The following is a 16,710-nucleotide window of genomic DNA, read 5'->3' on the forward strand; positions in this document are numbered from 1 at the left end:
CCCATTATTCAAAAAAAATTCTATTGCAGAGATGTTGGAACACCTGGCTCTCTGTGACCTTGGGAGATGAAACGAAATTCTCCGTGCCTTAGTTTCTTCTTCTGTAAATGGGAGAAACAATTGTACCTACATCATGGGTTGTTGCTTTGGGAATTAACTTTAGTTAATACATGAAAATCCTTAGAACATTGGTAGGCACAGAGTAAAAGATCAACAACACGAGCTATTTTATAAATACATGTAAGTTGAAAATTTTTTCATAGTTTGCATCTGTCTTTAATGAAGCTTAATACTCCAACAGCTAAATCCTATTCATCAAATGATACATTTTTAAAATCACCAATTTTCACTACAACCACTGTTAGATGATGTAACAATCCAGAGAATATCTCAAAAGCACTCAGAGCAATTGATCTCAGAAGTATATGTCTCCACATGACCAACAAAAAGACGAAGGGACATCCCTGACTCTGCCTTATCCCCACATATCCCACATACACAGCCACTGCAGGTGCCACCTGTCCTACCTCCAAACATGCCCTGTCCAGCTTCACCCCTCCTTCTGTGCACGGCTGCAGCCCTGGACCCATCCATTCACTTGCGTCCCTCTCCTGGACTTCTGCAACATTCTCCTAATGGCTATCTCTGCTTCCCATCTTATCCCTCCCCAGTCCATTCTCCACACAGTGGCCAGAGTCACCTTCTGATAATATGAATCAGATCATGTCATTCCCATACTCTAACCCTCCACACTCTGAATAAAACCCCAACTACTTACATGGCATGAACCATGTGGCTGGCTCCTGTCTGCCCTTTGAACCTCATCTCTTACCTGTCTGCACGTGGTCTGCCAGGCTCCAGCCACCCCAGCTTATCCTCTGCTCCTGGAACAACTGGTGCCCACTCACGGTGCAGGAACACTGACAAAATGGGCTGTCCATGCCTGGCTGCTTCTTGTCATGAAGAAGAGCTTCACCGATAAACCTACCGCTAATAATCCCTGTCGTTTTCTACTCTATTTACATGTTTATTTTCTCTAAAGTACAAATCTACATATGAAATGACCCAGTTTACTGATTTGTTTACCTGCTTACTGACTTTTTTTTCCAAACTAGAATAATAGCTCCAGGGACCTTACCGGCCTTGTTCTCTGTGCTGTTTCCCCAGTGCCTAGTTTAGTGTCTCACTTATAAATCACTGAATAAATATTACTTAATTGAAGGAATCATTACCGGTTTGACACACTAGAGAAGATACCAATATTTAAAGCTGAGTAGCAGGAGCAACTGACAATGAAATTAGACATCAAAGGATTCAAAATTTTAATGAGCCTTGCTGTAAATCCACAGCACTGCTTTTCAAACTTGGATGAGTACCAGAACCAACTGGAGAAATTATTCAAAATGTAGACACCTCACACACCATCTCACTGATTTTGATTCAGCTGAGTAAGGATGGACCCAAATACTTGCTATTTTAACAAGCAACTCCTGACAATTTTCATGAAGTGGTCTATGGACCATACTTCAAAAAATCCAGACCTAAACAGCTTATATTTAAGTACAATTAATTTAATGCCTGGATGAAGAGATCTTGCACATCTGCAGTGTCTCTGTTAATGTAATTACTCAAAAGTGCACTGATTGGTCTTTTTCTTACACCTAAGACCACAGATTGCTTTCCCCACATGAGATCACAACTGAACTCCAGAATATTCCTGGTGGTTGGGAGGATTGGGTATCATTATCCTGTTGTATTAATGAGGCTGGTGGAAGGTTAGTGACTTACCTAAAATATCCCCATTACAGGACCTTGATTTCTTCACTCTTGCTCCAGTAACCAGGCTAGCAGGCTCCACACCACACTTGGTTCTTCTCTATCAGCTCTCCGTTCTGAGGTGCAGAGTCCATAACCTTCTCTGATGTTACACTAGAAGGGAGAGTAAAGGGAGGAGAAAGCACACAGAACAGGGAGGGGAGTAAGAGGATGGGAAAGCTCATGAAACTCAGGGGATGGGGTGATGATGCCTTGCCTTTCCCCTCTTAGTTAACTGGAAACTGTGCAGTGATACTTCTCTACTCTCCCAGCTCCATTCCACACCCCCTCCCCCACATGGCAATGACACTGAAGCTCACACATAATAAAAATGTGGGCTTATCCCTGCTTGATGTTACATTTCCAAGTATCTTCCCTGCAGTCATGCTATTATGTTAATGTCAGAGGCATCTCATTGATAGAATGAAGGAGGCAATGTTGGAATGGAGAAATAACACTTGCTGAGGGACTACTAGATGCCACAAGCTGTTGGTTGTTATTTTCAGACTTTTCCTCTTGAAGTCCTCAGAGCAATGCTCTGAAGTGACATCATTACTTTCTTTCTACACATGAGGAGATGGTCAGGCTCAGAGAGCCAAGTACATGTTCAAGGAATTCTAGGAGGTGTCAAATGGACACTAAGGCCAACTTGAAGGTCCTTCCACTATCCAATTCTGGAAGAATTTGAGCATCAATATATGGAATGACAGTAACAAGTAACAGAGTGCAATCCCTTGAGAAAAATAGGAATCTCTGGGTCATATTTATATAAATAAATACATGAATAAATAACATGGAAGTGAAATCACTACACTTAAATTCTACTAATAATTCTAGAAGGAATAACGGAATTGTAAGAGCAACATTTGACAACCATCATACTAATAAGTGATTCAGGTAAGAATAATAAATGGAAGCTCAGTCTGTACCATCAAATCCCACAGCTGTCGCTGTGTCACCATGGTAACCATGCTTGCCAAAGAAAGCTGAGGAAAAACAACCACCCACTCCAATCTTTCTTTTAATATGTGGCAGGAACTGAATAGGACTGATGTGATGCTCAGTAATTAATCTCAAGTATTCCTCACAGTAAACATTCCTGGCAGCTTCAGTAATATACACATTCATACATACCTACATACCCACATACATATATGTTTGCTCCCTCTCTCACCATCCAAGATCCCAGAAATTCACTGAAGGTGGATTTGCTAGGGGGTAAAGAAATCCTCATATTTCAACAGATTAATTTCTAACCACACATATAAAGTTGAAAGCTACTAAACTGTGCTCTTTTAATGATTGATTTTCTCTGGAGATGACCTGTATAATTGTCTCTGGGACATTTTTCAAATACTTTTTCCATTTGAAAATAGTGTATGCTTTTTAACCAAAAGAATCTTCAACAACTATTGCCAAATATTTGGCTGGTAACAGTTCAGAGAAAATATAATCATTAGCAATTGTATTTTAAAAATAATGTCATTTACAGTAGCTTCAAAAAGTATGAAATGTTTATGGATAATCTGTCTACAGATATACAATGCATGTACATTAAACACTACAAAACATTGCTGTGAGAATTAAAGAAGACCTAAATAAGTGGAGGCACACTGTATTCATAGATCAGAAGACTCAGGATTGTTAAGATGTCAATTCTTCCCAATCTGATCTATAGATTCAGTGCAAATTCAAACTCAATAAAAATCCTACCAAACTTCTTTTAAAAGAAATTGACACATTGATTCTCAAATTCATGTGGAAATGCAAAGGACCTAGATGATGAAAACAACTTTGAAAAAGAACAAAGCTAGAGAACAAACATTATCTGATTTCAAGACTCCTTACAAAGCTACAGTAATCAAGACAGCATGATATTTACATTGACGTAGAAAAGAAGATCAAAGAAACAAAATAAGGAATCCAGAAATAAATCTACACCTATATGGACAACTGATTTTTTACAAAGATGCAAAGGCAAGAAAGGATAGTCTTTTCAACAAATTGTGCTGGGACAAGTGGATATCCATATTCACAAATATAAACTGTAATCAAATATTATACCATAACAAAAGTTAATCCAAAATGGATCATAGATCTAAACACAAAATCTAAAGCTATAAGACTTCTACCCGAAAATGCAGGAGAAAATTCTTGTGACCTTAGGCTAGGTAAAGATTTCATAAATGAGACAACAAATCCATGGGTGAAGAAATCAGTAAATTGTACTTCCTCAAAGTTAAAAACTTTGGCCCTTCCAAAGACACTGCTGAGATAATAAAAAGACGGGCCCCTGGCTGGGAGAACATGCTTGAGAATCATTTATCTGGTAAAGGATTTATATCTAGAACACAGAAAATCTTACAAAACTCAGTAAGAGGAAATCAGACACTCCAATAAGCAAATACATAAAAGAGTTAACTTTTATAGTGGTGACACTACTATAAAAGATATACAAATGTCAAGTGTGCATATGAAAAGAAGTTCAATATCATTAATCATTAGGGAAAGAAAACTGAAAACTATAATCAGATACTATTACATTCTGGAAAAATGACCAAATTTAAAAAGACTCGCCATACCGAGCATTGGCAAGTTTCTGGAAGATGAAACTCTCATACACTGCTGGTGGCAATGAAAAATGGTACAACCACTTGGAAATAGCTTGGCAGTTTCTTACAATGTTAATCTTACATCTTTCATATTATCCAGCCATTGATCTCTTTAAGTATTTACCCATGAGAAAGAAAGCACATTACCATGAATAGACTCATTCACAAATGTTCATAGAAGCTCTATTTATAAGAGCCCCAAATTGGAATTAACCATAATGTCCATCAACAAGTGAATAAATAATAAAACTTTTGTCATAGCCATATATTGGAATACTCTTCAGCAATCAAAAACAATGAAATATATCAATAGATACACACAATAAAATGAATGAATCTAAAAATAAATAGGGTGAATGAAAGAAGCCAGGCTCTGATTAAAAAAAAAAAAAAACACCTCTAAGATGCCATATTAGGCACTGGGTCAGTGACCAATGAGACTGAAACAATCTTGTTGTAGTGCTCACAACAAGAAAATACAATGAGTTTCTCACCAGGGTCTTTTTCTTCGACTTTCCTTGTCTATTTACTAAAAACAAATTTGAAAATGTTTAAGTGGCCTGAATTCATACAGACATTCATGATCCCACAATAAAGAGACATGGGCTTGCACAGGTGTTGTCACTGAAGGCACCAGCAATCCTGTGGTGAGCATTCTTATACCCATTTTACAGAGAGGGAAGCTGGGCTCAGAGAGAGTCGTTACCTGTCTCATCCTCCCGCGCCTGCCTTTATATGGACTGTAGCTTTAAGACACCTTGGAGCAAGACGCCACCCTCACTGGGGCCAGGAGGGTCCCATATCTCTCCCTCACGAGACAGCGGGGCACTGAGTCACAAAGCAGGAATGAAGCGACTTGGATCTGATAGTCTCCCCACATCCTAGTGAGGTTCAGCCCCCGCCGTGGGGCACCCATCCACTCAGCTAAGTCCAAACACCTGAAAGTAGGACTCTGCTCTTCTCACCAGGCCACGCAGGTTTCTATCAAAAAACCATCACGGTCGCCATTATGACGTCAGGTTTCTATGGCAACCGCGAAGCGCAGGCTTGTCCTTCACACTAGAAATGAATGCCTCCGCACAGCGTTCTGTCCCCTTGCCTTTCCCAGAAGACAAAACACCTTCATTTTTCAGGCCACCACTTGAGAAGACTTACTAAAAAGAGAAACTAAACTGGGAGCCAGGCAACTGGTGGAACTCTGCTCAGAGAGGCCAGCCAGAAATGTTTTGGTCCTGTATGTCCATCCACATGGAAGAAAATAACAGGAAGGGCAGGGCGGGGCGTAAAAACTTCAAGGAAACCATTGTATGGTTCAATTGACTAGGTTTCTGCCTATTAAATAACTATTTTATTCTAGGTCTGCTTCCCCGAAATAATTCTGAGATACCTTAATGTCATTTTTTGATGTTCTTAGATCATTTAGTCACAGAATTATAGACAGTCTCTTAGTTTTCTGCCACAGATGACTAACTGCCTACCAAGGTGTGTGAGTTTTACATGTTCCCCTTCAGAGGGTTAGCTCTTCTCCAAGAGCCCTAGGACACCTCCCCTGGGTCTCTGTGTGCTGATGATATTCCCCTAAGGTCACTTTTAGAGCAAACACAATTCCAGATAATACAGGCTTCTATCATACTGGCAGACTAAGAGATTGTCCATAGTCATGTGACTAAATGATCTAGGAACACCAAAAAATGTCATTTAAGATATCTCAGAGTTATTTCAGGGAAGCAGACCTAGAATAAAATAGTAATTTAGTAGGTAGAAACCTAGTCAATTGAACAATCATTTGCCTTGACAAATTTCTTTCTTTTTTTTTTTTTTTTGAGACAGAGTCTCACTCTGTTGCCCAGGCTAGAGTGAGTGCCGTGGCATCAGCCTAGCTCACAGCAACCTCAAACTCCTGAGCTCAAGCAATCCTCCTGTCTCAGCCTCCCGAGTAGCTGGGACTACAGGCATGCGCCACTATGCCCGGCTAATTTTTTTTCTATATATATTTTTAGCTGTCCATATAATTTCTTTCTATTTTTAGTAGAGATGGGGTCTCGCTCTTGCTCAGGCTGGTCTCGAACTCCTGAGCTCAAACGATCCGCCCACCTCGGCCTCCCAGAGTGCTAGGATTACAGGCGTGAGCCACCGCGCCCGGCCTGCCTTGACAAATTTCTTATCCCTCGTTCCTTTTATTTTCTTCCATGTGGATGGACATACAAAACCAAAACATTTCTAGCCTCTGCACAAACTCTTTTGGAAGGAGAAACATGTTGCTCAGCCCAAGTCCTCTCCCTTCAAAATTCTTGGTAGTAAGCTGCCCTTGAGGGGCACTTGTTCTGCTCTGCCCTCAGGGGTGGGTCTTACAATAGGCCCACAACTCTTCTCCCCATTCCATGTTTCATTGGCTCCCCAACTATTCCAATGGTCTTTTTTTTTTTTTTTTTTGAGACAGAGTCTCACTCTCTTGCCTGGGCTAGAGTGCCATGGCGTCAGCCTAGCTCACAGCAACCTCAAACTCCTGGGCTCAAGTGATCCTCCTGCCTCAGCCTCCCAAGTAGCTGGGACTACAGGCATGCACCACCATGCCCAACTAGTTTTTCTATATATATTTTTAGCTGTCCATATAATTTCTTTCTATTTTTAGTAGAGACGGGGTCTTGCTCTTGCTCAGGCTGGTCTCGAACTCCTGAGCTCGAGCAATCCACCCGCCTTGGCCTCCCAGAGTGCTAGGATTACAGGCGTGAGCCACCGCGCCCGGCCTATTCCTATGGTCTTGCTTCACAATGCTTGGATCTTAAAGGGGCCTGCAAAATGCCCTTCTGCTCCAAGTCTGAGCTCTAAACCACCTAAGTAATATGACAAAAGAAAAAATACATGGACTTTATTCCTTACAAAGATGATAATGGAGAATGTGACTTAGATTTGTTAGCACAGGGGCTTCCTATGAATGAGTCCCAGAACTGGACAGACTTGTCCACCCAGAAGTGCTGCACTGGGATAGTCACAAAGGCCAAGGACTACAATGCATATCTCTCTGCCATCTGGTGAAGAAGCCCGGTCTATGTGTGCCTAAGTAAAGCGATTTCCTTGCCAATGGTTAGCCCTGTAGCAGGAGATAGTGCTTCAGGACCCTTTGAGAAACACTAGTCAAAGTGAATAAATACCTTTTATTAAGAATGAATACTTACTAAGCCAACCTCTGAGGTCCTCCTGATGGAGTAGTTTATAGCACTATCCTCTCATCACCTTAATATACGTGATTGCATGGAAGCTCATCTTATGGTATCAGGTTCCAAATTCCAATAGTGGTAGGAGGATTATACATTGTGAAAATTTCCCCCAGGAATTCTTTCAAGTAGGAATTGACATGCTCAGAAATCTCTATCCACGTATAAGCAAACACTCAGATTATAGTCAAAATTCTAAGAAAGTTCCACCAAGCTTTCAAAGATAAAAGAATCCCTTTATTATCCAATAATAACAGACCACAGAAAAAGAGGGCAAGCTCAACAAAACCATAATGTTTTGGATTTCCATTTCTGCTTAGCCAATACCCCCAAACAATAGCCATTTATTATCTCTCAGGATTCTCTATGTTTACTGGGCTCAGATGGGTGTTTTCTTCTCTATGTGGTATCTGTCTCCTGGGATTACAGTCATCTGGAGGCTCCACTTGGCTGGGACATACCAGAGAGCTCACTCACATGGAGTGCTGGTGTTTGCTGGGAGCTCAGTTGTGCCGATTGCCTGAAGGAACTTGGTTCTCTACAGAGTCCTCTATGTGTAGGGCAGCCAGATATAACAGAAGACATTCAGTTAAATTCAGATTCCAGATAATGTATAATATTAATATTTTAGTGTGTATTGGTTAATTTTATATGTCAATTTGACTGGGCCATGGTGCCTAGCTATCTCATCAAACATTATTCTGGATGCTTCTCTGAAGATATTTTTGGATGAAATTAAAATTTAAATCATTAGACATTGTGTAAAGCAGATTGCCATCTATAATGTGAGTAGGCCTTATTTAATCAGTTGGAGGTCTGAATGGAAAAAAAGACTGATCTCCCCTGAGGAAAAAGGAATTCTGCTGGAAGATGGCCTTTGAATTTAAACTGCAACATTGGTTCTTCCCTGGTCTCCAGTCTACAAACACACCTTATAGATTTGGGACTTCTAGCTTCCATAATAGTGTTAGCCAATTCCTGAAATAAACCAATCTTTCCCTCTCCCCTCTCTTTAGATAGATAGATGATAGATGGAATAGAGAGATAGATAGATGCACACCCTATTAGATATGTGTCTATGGATGCAGCATGCAATATTATTTTGTTTATCTGAATTCAATAGACATCTTGTAGTTTTATTTGCTAAGTCTAGCAACCCTGGGGGAGGAAACTTTGGATATGTAAATTTTGAGGCAATGGCATTTCCAGTGAGGCAGGTCTGGGGATAATCAGATTAGGTTTGCAAAAAGGACAAAAGCTGATAACACCTAGAGTTAATGGAATAAAGGAAGAACAGACTTTCATATACACTGTTGGTGCCAAATGGATATATCCATTTTCTGAGGCACATATTATTATAGATTATTAACTTGAATGGCCTTTGATACAGAAGTCCTATTTCCACCAATAAGGGAGTTTCTGGTGAGGGCTTAAAAAAGGCTTATCAATGTGCTCTGATGCGCATCCTGGTTAAGGGGCCCTGGCTGAGGGGACAGGTTAAACTGCCACATAAACTCCCTAATCCAGAGTGGAAAGACAGCTACCATTTATGAAGTAGATTGTTTACAGGGGTTTAGCTTCAGGTTCTTAATATTAGTATCTGGATTTAATTTCGTGACAACCCTGCTGGTGAGGTATCAAGATCTTCTCTTCATGGATGTATGTGACTACAAAGCACAAACTCCTCACCACAGAGACACAAGGCAAAGAAGTTGCTCACGACACACACTGACAGAGCCAGGGATAGAACCTGCCAGCCTGGGCATGTTGAGTTGCTAGTGGCAGATCTTTAGCAAATTTATCAGGACATATACTGTTGAGGAGGTTAATCTCTTTTCACCCTGTATGTACTCTCCCTGATTTTCCAGTACGGAGTCAGGCTTGGTGCCCTTCCCCCTTGCCCCAGGGGAGGTTTATGGCAAGACTGAAATCAGAAGCTGTTGGAAGTTAGTGTTTCTTCTGTACTTTGAAAAAACTTCAATTTATGGAAAGAATTGTGTTGCTTAGACCTGTTAGGGAAAGGGGGGCCTCTGAGGACACAGAGAGGGAAGAGGAAGGGATATTTCTCCCAGATGTGGATTAGATCGGAGGCCTATGGTTCTTTCCACGGGTAGGGACCTGAGAAATGCTCCAGATCAATGCTTGGGAGTTGAGGAAGGGATCCTTGTATGGTCCATCAAGGCTGGGCTTTGAGCTAGGAGACAGATTTTCCTGTTTGCGAGGCAGGATGGATGGAGCCAGGTCAGGGGTCCTGAAGACATGGAACCAGCTGGGGAAATGGTCAGCTCAGCCTTGAGTAGTGGGGACACTTGAGTGATGATGACAGGGGACTCCCCAGGCTGTATCTGGAGAAAAAATTACCACAAGTGGGACTGCTTTGTCAAAGAGCATGACCATTTAATATTTTTAATAATTACTATCTATTTGGAATTCAAAATGTCTTTACTAATGTACATCCCAATCAACTATAAGGTAAGAGCTCCTGTTTTTTTAAATCTGTACAATAATGAGTTTCCTGATGTTATTATTATTGCTAATGAAATATCCTATTGCTGGAATATTAGATTGGTCTTCATTTTTCCATCTATTTCCATATAAATGGCATATTTCACATGTGCATTTATAAATGCACACATAGACACTTTATCCCTTAGGATACAGGATATGTCTTTGAATAATACTAGAGTTTGAGGAGAAAACCTGATCAGTGAGTTTGTACTTATACTGTGCCCAGTTTAAATTGAAATTGTGGAGTCATAAGAACTACACACACTGCTGGGGAAGGACAAAGTGGCACAGTGTGTTTTTGCAGACACTGGGCAACATCTATGGGAGTAGCAAGTGAGGCCCCGTCAGCTGCTGCCCTGTCAGGTCTCCCTGCAGAGTATTGGGCAAGTGTGCAAGCCTAGTCACAGCAGCATGGCTAAGTATCAACACAGCCCCAAAGTTGCCTAGTTAGAGAAAACTCATAAACACTATTTTAAAAGAAACAAATTCAATACCTGGTATATAAATATATCACTTATGTAATTATAGTTTAAAATATACACAGTAATTATGTTTTTTTGTTTAAGGATGTATCCCTGAGTAGTAAAATGTGGGGCAAAGCATGAGAATGATAAAACAAATTTTGGATAATGGTTCCCTCTAGGATAACAGAGAAGTTACCCACAGGCATCCACTCTGTAATGTTTTACTTTGCAACCTTGGTTGTGTATATATTTGCCTATCATGGTATTTACCATACTTTTTAAAATGTTTGAAACCTGACATATTTGACATGAATAAATCTTTAGTGGGCTTTATCTATGATTAGCAAGTAGCCCATTGTACATTTAGAAAATATGGAGAATGCATTCAAATACCAATATGAATATATTCATAACCTTCAGCCCCACCAAGCACTAGTAAAGCTGTAATCGTGGTGGTATATTGACTCCAAATATCTACACACACATGTGCACACACATATTGTGAATGCATCTAATATAGAGCTGACTTAACTAGAATATTTTAATTTTCTGTATGTGTGTAACCATCAATTTAGTGTCTGGAAGCTATACTCATTCATTAGCTCATAGGTCTGTAGGCCAGAAGTGTGGCATGGCATGCATGACCTTATTTTCTACTCAGGGTGTCACAAAGCTGGAATCAAGGTGGTGTTGTGCCTTGGCCTGAGGTCTTGTCTGGAATCTCTGGGGAAAATACACTTCCAAGATCACTTTTGTTGATGGTAGAAATAATTTTCTCATGGCTGTTGTACTGTAGTCCCTGTTTCTTTGATAGCTGTCATCTGGGGGTGTTCTCAGCTCCTAAGGGTTAGTCCATGTCCCTGCCACATGGCCTCCTTCTTCTTTCAGCAACAGTGTGACAAAGGTTCCCTTCCCTGTGCTTTGAATCTGCTTTCCCCTCCTCTGAACAGTCAGAGAAAATTCTCTGTCTTTAAAGGACTTGACTGATTATTTCAGGCCCACTTAGATAGTCTCCCTTTTGCCAATAACATAACATAATCATGGAAGTAATATCTCAGCATATTCACTGGTTCCACCCATGCTAGAAGATGAGCAGATTACATAAGAGTGAGGGTCACTGGAAGTCATCTTAGAATTCTGCCTGCTGCATGGAGATGCATATCAACAACAACAAAAAAATTCCTGTAAACTTTAACAGTGATATCTAGGTTTAAACTGTGTTTTCTGAGACAAAGCTCAGGCCACTGTAATAGGGCATCATTGTGCTAGGATGAGGCCTGCACAGGGGAAGTGACTCACCCAAGGTTCTGTAGTCAGAGATATGTCTGGCCTCCTGACTCCAGCCTTCTTTCCAACATCCATGTCATCTTGCCCTCTACTGTCCCTTCCACCTTGGAATCAATGGAAAACTGCTCCTCCAGTGTCAAACTAGATGGTAAACTAAAGGGACAGGAAGGTGATATAGTCATAGCAAATGGTATGGTGATTTTTTTCCTTTTCCCTTCTTCCACCTATAACTCATCCTGTAACTCAGAACTGGCCCAAAGCTCATAGGTTATGGGGGTATATTAAAGGTCTTGCTGCTACCTTTTCAGATGCTCTCTATGCAGTAATGCTGTTTGGTTTAGTCAATGCCATCTTCTCTCTGGGAGGGAGGAGGCAGATGGGCCAGGACTAATATGTGCTGAAGTCCTACTATGTCCCATAGGAACTTTACAGGTTTTATCATTTACCTCTCAGTACAGCAGTGTGAAGAAGGTATTGTGAGTCCCATTTCACAGATGACCAAGATCCAGCTCACAGAGACTAAGACACTCTCCAGATAAGTTGCAGGATTGGATATGGTTCCATCTCTTACCCTCCCCACAATATAACCAGCAGCTTCCCATTTGGAAGATGATGGTTTTACACTTTTCCGCCATTGTGTCCTATGGGGACTCACTCAGCAACCCCTTACACTGAGGGAGATGATGGTGAAGATGAAATCCTGTCCTTTGGGCCATGGGGGAGGGGGGGGGTCACATGGATTAGCAGGTCTCTGAGGTTAACTGTGAGTAGAAATAATGGAACATGACCTCACATGGAACAAGAGGAAAGAGGATGATGATTTCCTTCCTTTTCTCCAACTTCTCCAGGAGAGTGGAGGGGTCTTTCTCCTTTTTCCTCTCTCTTTGCCTCTGCCCTTTGTGACGATAGGAGATGTAGACAGAAGGAAGGTGTCAGGGTTCCCTGAGAGGAGACAGAAAGTTGGGAAGTGCCCAACGATGAGTATGGTGGATCAGGAAGCACAGGCACTGCAGCGCATGCCCTGGTGCTGGCTTATCTACCAAGTGCTCCATCTCCACCTGCTTCTGTGTGCCTTGTCATCACTATCACACAGCAAGGAGCCCACACATGACAGAAATATCTATTTTCCAAGTAAGGCTGACAGGGTGAAGTGACTCACCCATGAGGTGAGAATGTCCCAGAGTTACTGGTTTGGGTCTAGCACTGGGATGCAGGGACATCTCCTGTCTCTTGCTCAAGTGTCCTGTCAGGCAGACATAGTATGAGGCTTTCATCTCGCCCCTCAGGAGCACAAAGCAAACATACTTTTCTCACGTAAAACAGGGGACTGGAGTGGGGGGAGGACAGGGGACAGGAAAACCCAGGAAACAGAAAGAAATGGGGTGAGTGGTGACTTCATTCCCTTATCCCAAATTCCACTCATGGGGTCCATGACTCCATTGCCTAGAAATGGTGAAATCACCTTCTTCCCTCCCTCCAGCCCCATCAGGGCATTCATCCACCGCATAGAAATGGCACTGACTCATGGGGAAATTAGAAATGTGAGAGTGTTTTCCTTCTCTCTACATGCTGTCAGGGAGAATGGAAAATAGTTACTGTACCCTGGAGAAACTTGACAGGTAGCACCTTAACCAAGTTATGAAGGTTAATATCACCAGTGACATCATGTAGGCATCCTGTCCCCCAGATATGATGTGACAAGAAGGGAACTTCAACTTAAGGGCATTTTTTTTTCAAAACACATAATCCTAGTCTAATCACAACAGAAACAACTGGCTAAGCCTATACTCCTCATGGCTGTCAGGGTCATTAAAGTTGGCTGGCAGTTCCTCAAATGGATAAACAGGAAGCTACCAGCAATTTCACTCCCAGGTATGTACCCAAGAGGAATGAAAACCTATGTTTACATAAAAACTTGTACATGAATGTATGGAGCATCATTGTTCATAATAGCCCAAACTTGGAAACAACCCAAATGACCATGAACAGATGAATAGATAAATGAAATGTAGTATATTCATACATGACTTTTCAGTCATTAGAAAAAAATGAAATTCTGACACATGCTACAGCATGGATGAACCTTGGCTACATTACGAGGTGAAAGAAGTCAAATGATGAAGACCAGATATCATATGACTACATTTATATGAAGTGTTCAAATATGTAAATGCATAGACACAGAAAACATATCTGTGATTGCCCAGGGTGGGGATGGGTGCAGGGATGAACTGTATTCAGGCATGACAGAATTTTTAAGGGTAATGGAAATGTCAAAAGCAAGATTATGGTGATGGCTACACAACTTTACACATTTACTAAAATACATCAAATTTTACCCTTAAAATGGGTGAATTTCATTGTAAATTATATTGCAAGAAAGATGTTTAAAAACATGGTATTGATCTGGTCTTCTGTTGTACCACAGTAACAAACTTTTTATACAAAGGTCTTGATGTGCATGTTTTCTATACCCATGAATGTATATAAAACTATGGCTGTATCTCAGCCCTGCTGCCTCTGTCCTGTGTGACTCCAAAGAATGACCATTCTCCCTTCTCCCTCCATCTCATGCTTTCTCAGGTTGTGCTTGTGTGCAAAATTCAATGACATCTGATCACTTCCACATCTTCCAATTATGGCAATGGCTTAAGAGTAGGTCCATGATGGAATTCAAGGCCTGCCCTCTGTGACAAGATGTTCGCATTATTACATTCTTCATTCCTCTTTGGCCTTCCTCACGTACTTCCACTTGGGGAGTCTAAATGACACTAACTCTATGAGTGCCACTATGCAATGTTTATCAAAGGGTCATACAACATTTGCAGCAGAAATTTTCCTTGTAGAAATTCATCTTCAGGACACAGTGAAGGATGTTGATACAGATCTGGTTATGAGGACTGCCATCCTGGTAACTCCCTCCGTTTACTTCTGGGCCTGAATTTAGGAAGGGAGACCAAACGGTATGCAAGGCCATGAAGAGGCAGAAGGAAGCAGAGGGCAATGTGGCTGTCAACACACACACACACACACACACACACACACACACACAGAGACACCAACCATGTTGTGTTTTCACAATACTAGAATTCTCTCAAGACAGTTGCTGGGCTCACGAAGGACATATTCAGGCCATCAGTGCAAATAGCCACAGGAACTGTGTCCTAAACTGTGCCCATTAGCAGTGCACAAACTCTGAAAAGATGCCATCCACGCAGTGTAGATAATAGGGAATATCAGAACACTCTGAATAACATGGGGTTATGAAAACTGATTATGTCATATTCACAGGATGGAATTCCAGAAGGAAGCAAAAAAAGTTATAATGAAAACAATGATGAGAGATGATTTCTTGCCTACCAGATTAATGATTCACATTATTTCTTTTTTTTTTTTTTTTTTTTGAGACAGAGTCTCACTCTGTTGCCCAGGCTAGAGTGAGTGCCGTGGCGTCAGCCTAGCTCACAGCAACCTCAAACTCCTGAGCTCAGGCGATCCTCCTGTCTCAGCCTCCTGAGTAGCTGGGACTACAGGCATGCGCCACCATGCCCGGCTAATTTTTTCTATATATATATTTTAGCTGTCCATATAATTTCTTTCTATTTTTAGTAGAGATGGGGTCTCGCTCTTGCTCAGGCTGGTCTCGAACTCCTGAGCTCAAACGATCCGCCCACCTCGGCCTCCCAGAGTGCTAGGATTACAGGCGTGAGCCACCGCGCCCGGCCCACATTATTTCTAATGTGTGGAAAAACAGGTACTTTCATCCTGTGATGTGAGGAATATAAATTAGTAATAGTATTTTGAGTTCATTGTTAATATAAAATTTTTTACTTCAAAGGGTATGGAAATGACACTTTCAGGAAAAGCTTACAAAGATATTTTAATACATATAAGCATGGTGTTAAGTATACTATTGTCTGTAATACAGAAATGGTAAGCGAACTAAATTTTCATCACTAGGATACTAGTGAAATAAATTTGGGCAGTCACATGATGAAATACCCAGTTAATAAAAAAAAAAAAAAAACCACACATACACACACAAACTGAAATTTTGTTGTTAAGTATTTTAAAATGATATCATCGACATGTATTTCCATGGAAAGATGGTCACAATAAGGGCAACGTCGGGTTACAAAATCATAAAAGGTCTGGATCCATTTTTGCTTACTGAGATCTCCCGCTATTTACCCATATGGCTCAAAACATTAGAACAATTACCTATTTATTCCTCTCACATATGGCTTTCTCTTCTGCATAGTAACAGGCTACACTTTCTCTCTGGAGCCTATCAGTGTCCCTACACAATGAGAATGCCGCTTTTCCACGCAGATGTCCAGAAGGATCCACGGTTTGCTTGAGTCCCCCCCACCCCCGCCTCCCGCCGCCCGCCGCCCGCCGCCCGCCGCCAGCCCCCGCCGCCCGCCGCCCGCCGCCAGCCCCCGCCTCCCGCCGCCAGCCCCCGCCTCCCGCCGCCAGCCCCCTTCTAGCTCAGCGATGTTCACGCCGCAGTTCAGGTTTTGGTCACTAGGTAGCACCACTGTACCGACATTATCCAACTTACCTGCAAAGAGGTGTCTGTAAGGACCAAAAAAATATAACTCGCTTAAAACCCAGCTTATGAATCTACGTATAGAATGATTCTAATTCTATAAGAATAAAACTTATAGATGTAAAAGAAGACTGTAAAATCCTCTACTCTGGGGCATCCATAAGATGAAAGTAGCTCTAGCACACACTGGCAGTCCTTGGCTGGTGGAATTTTTCACCTGCTGGCGGCAATCCCCCTGCATCTATCATTTTTCTGGG

The sequence above is a fragment of the Eulemur rufifrons genome, chromosome 30, assembly GCF_041146395.1.
Source record: "Eulemur rufifrons isolate Redbay chromosome 30, OSU_ERuf_1, whole genome shotgun sequence".
NCBI lineage: Eukaryota > Metazoa > Chordata > Mammalia > Primates > Lemuridae > Eulemur > Eulemur rufifrons.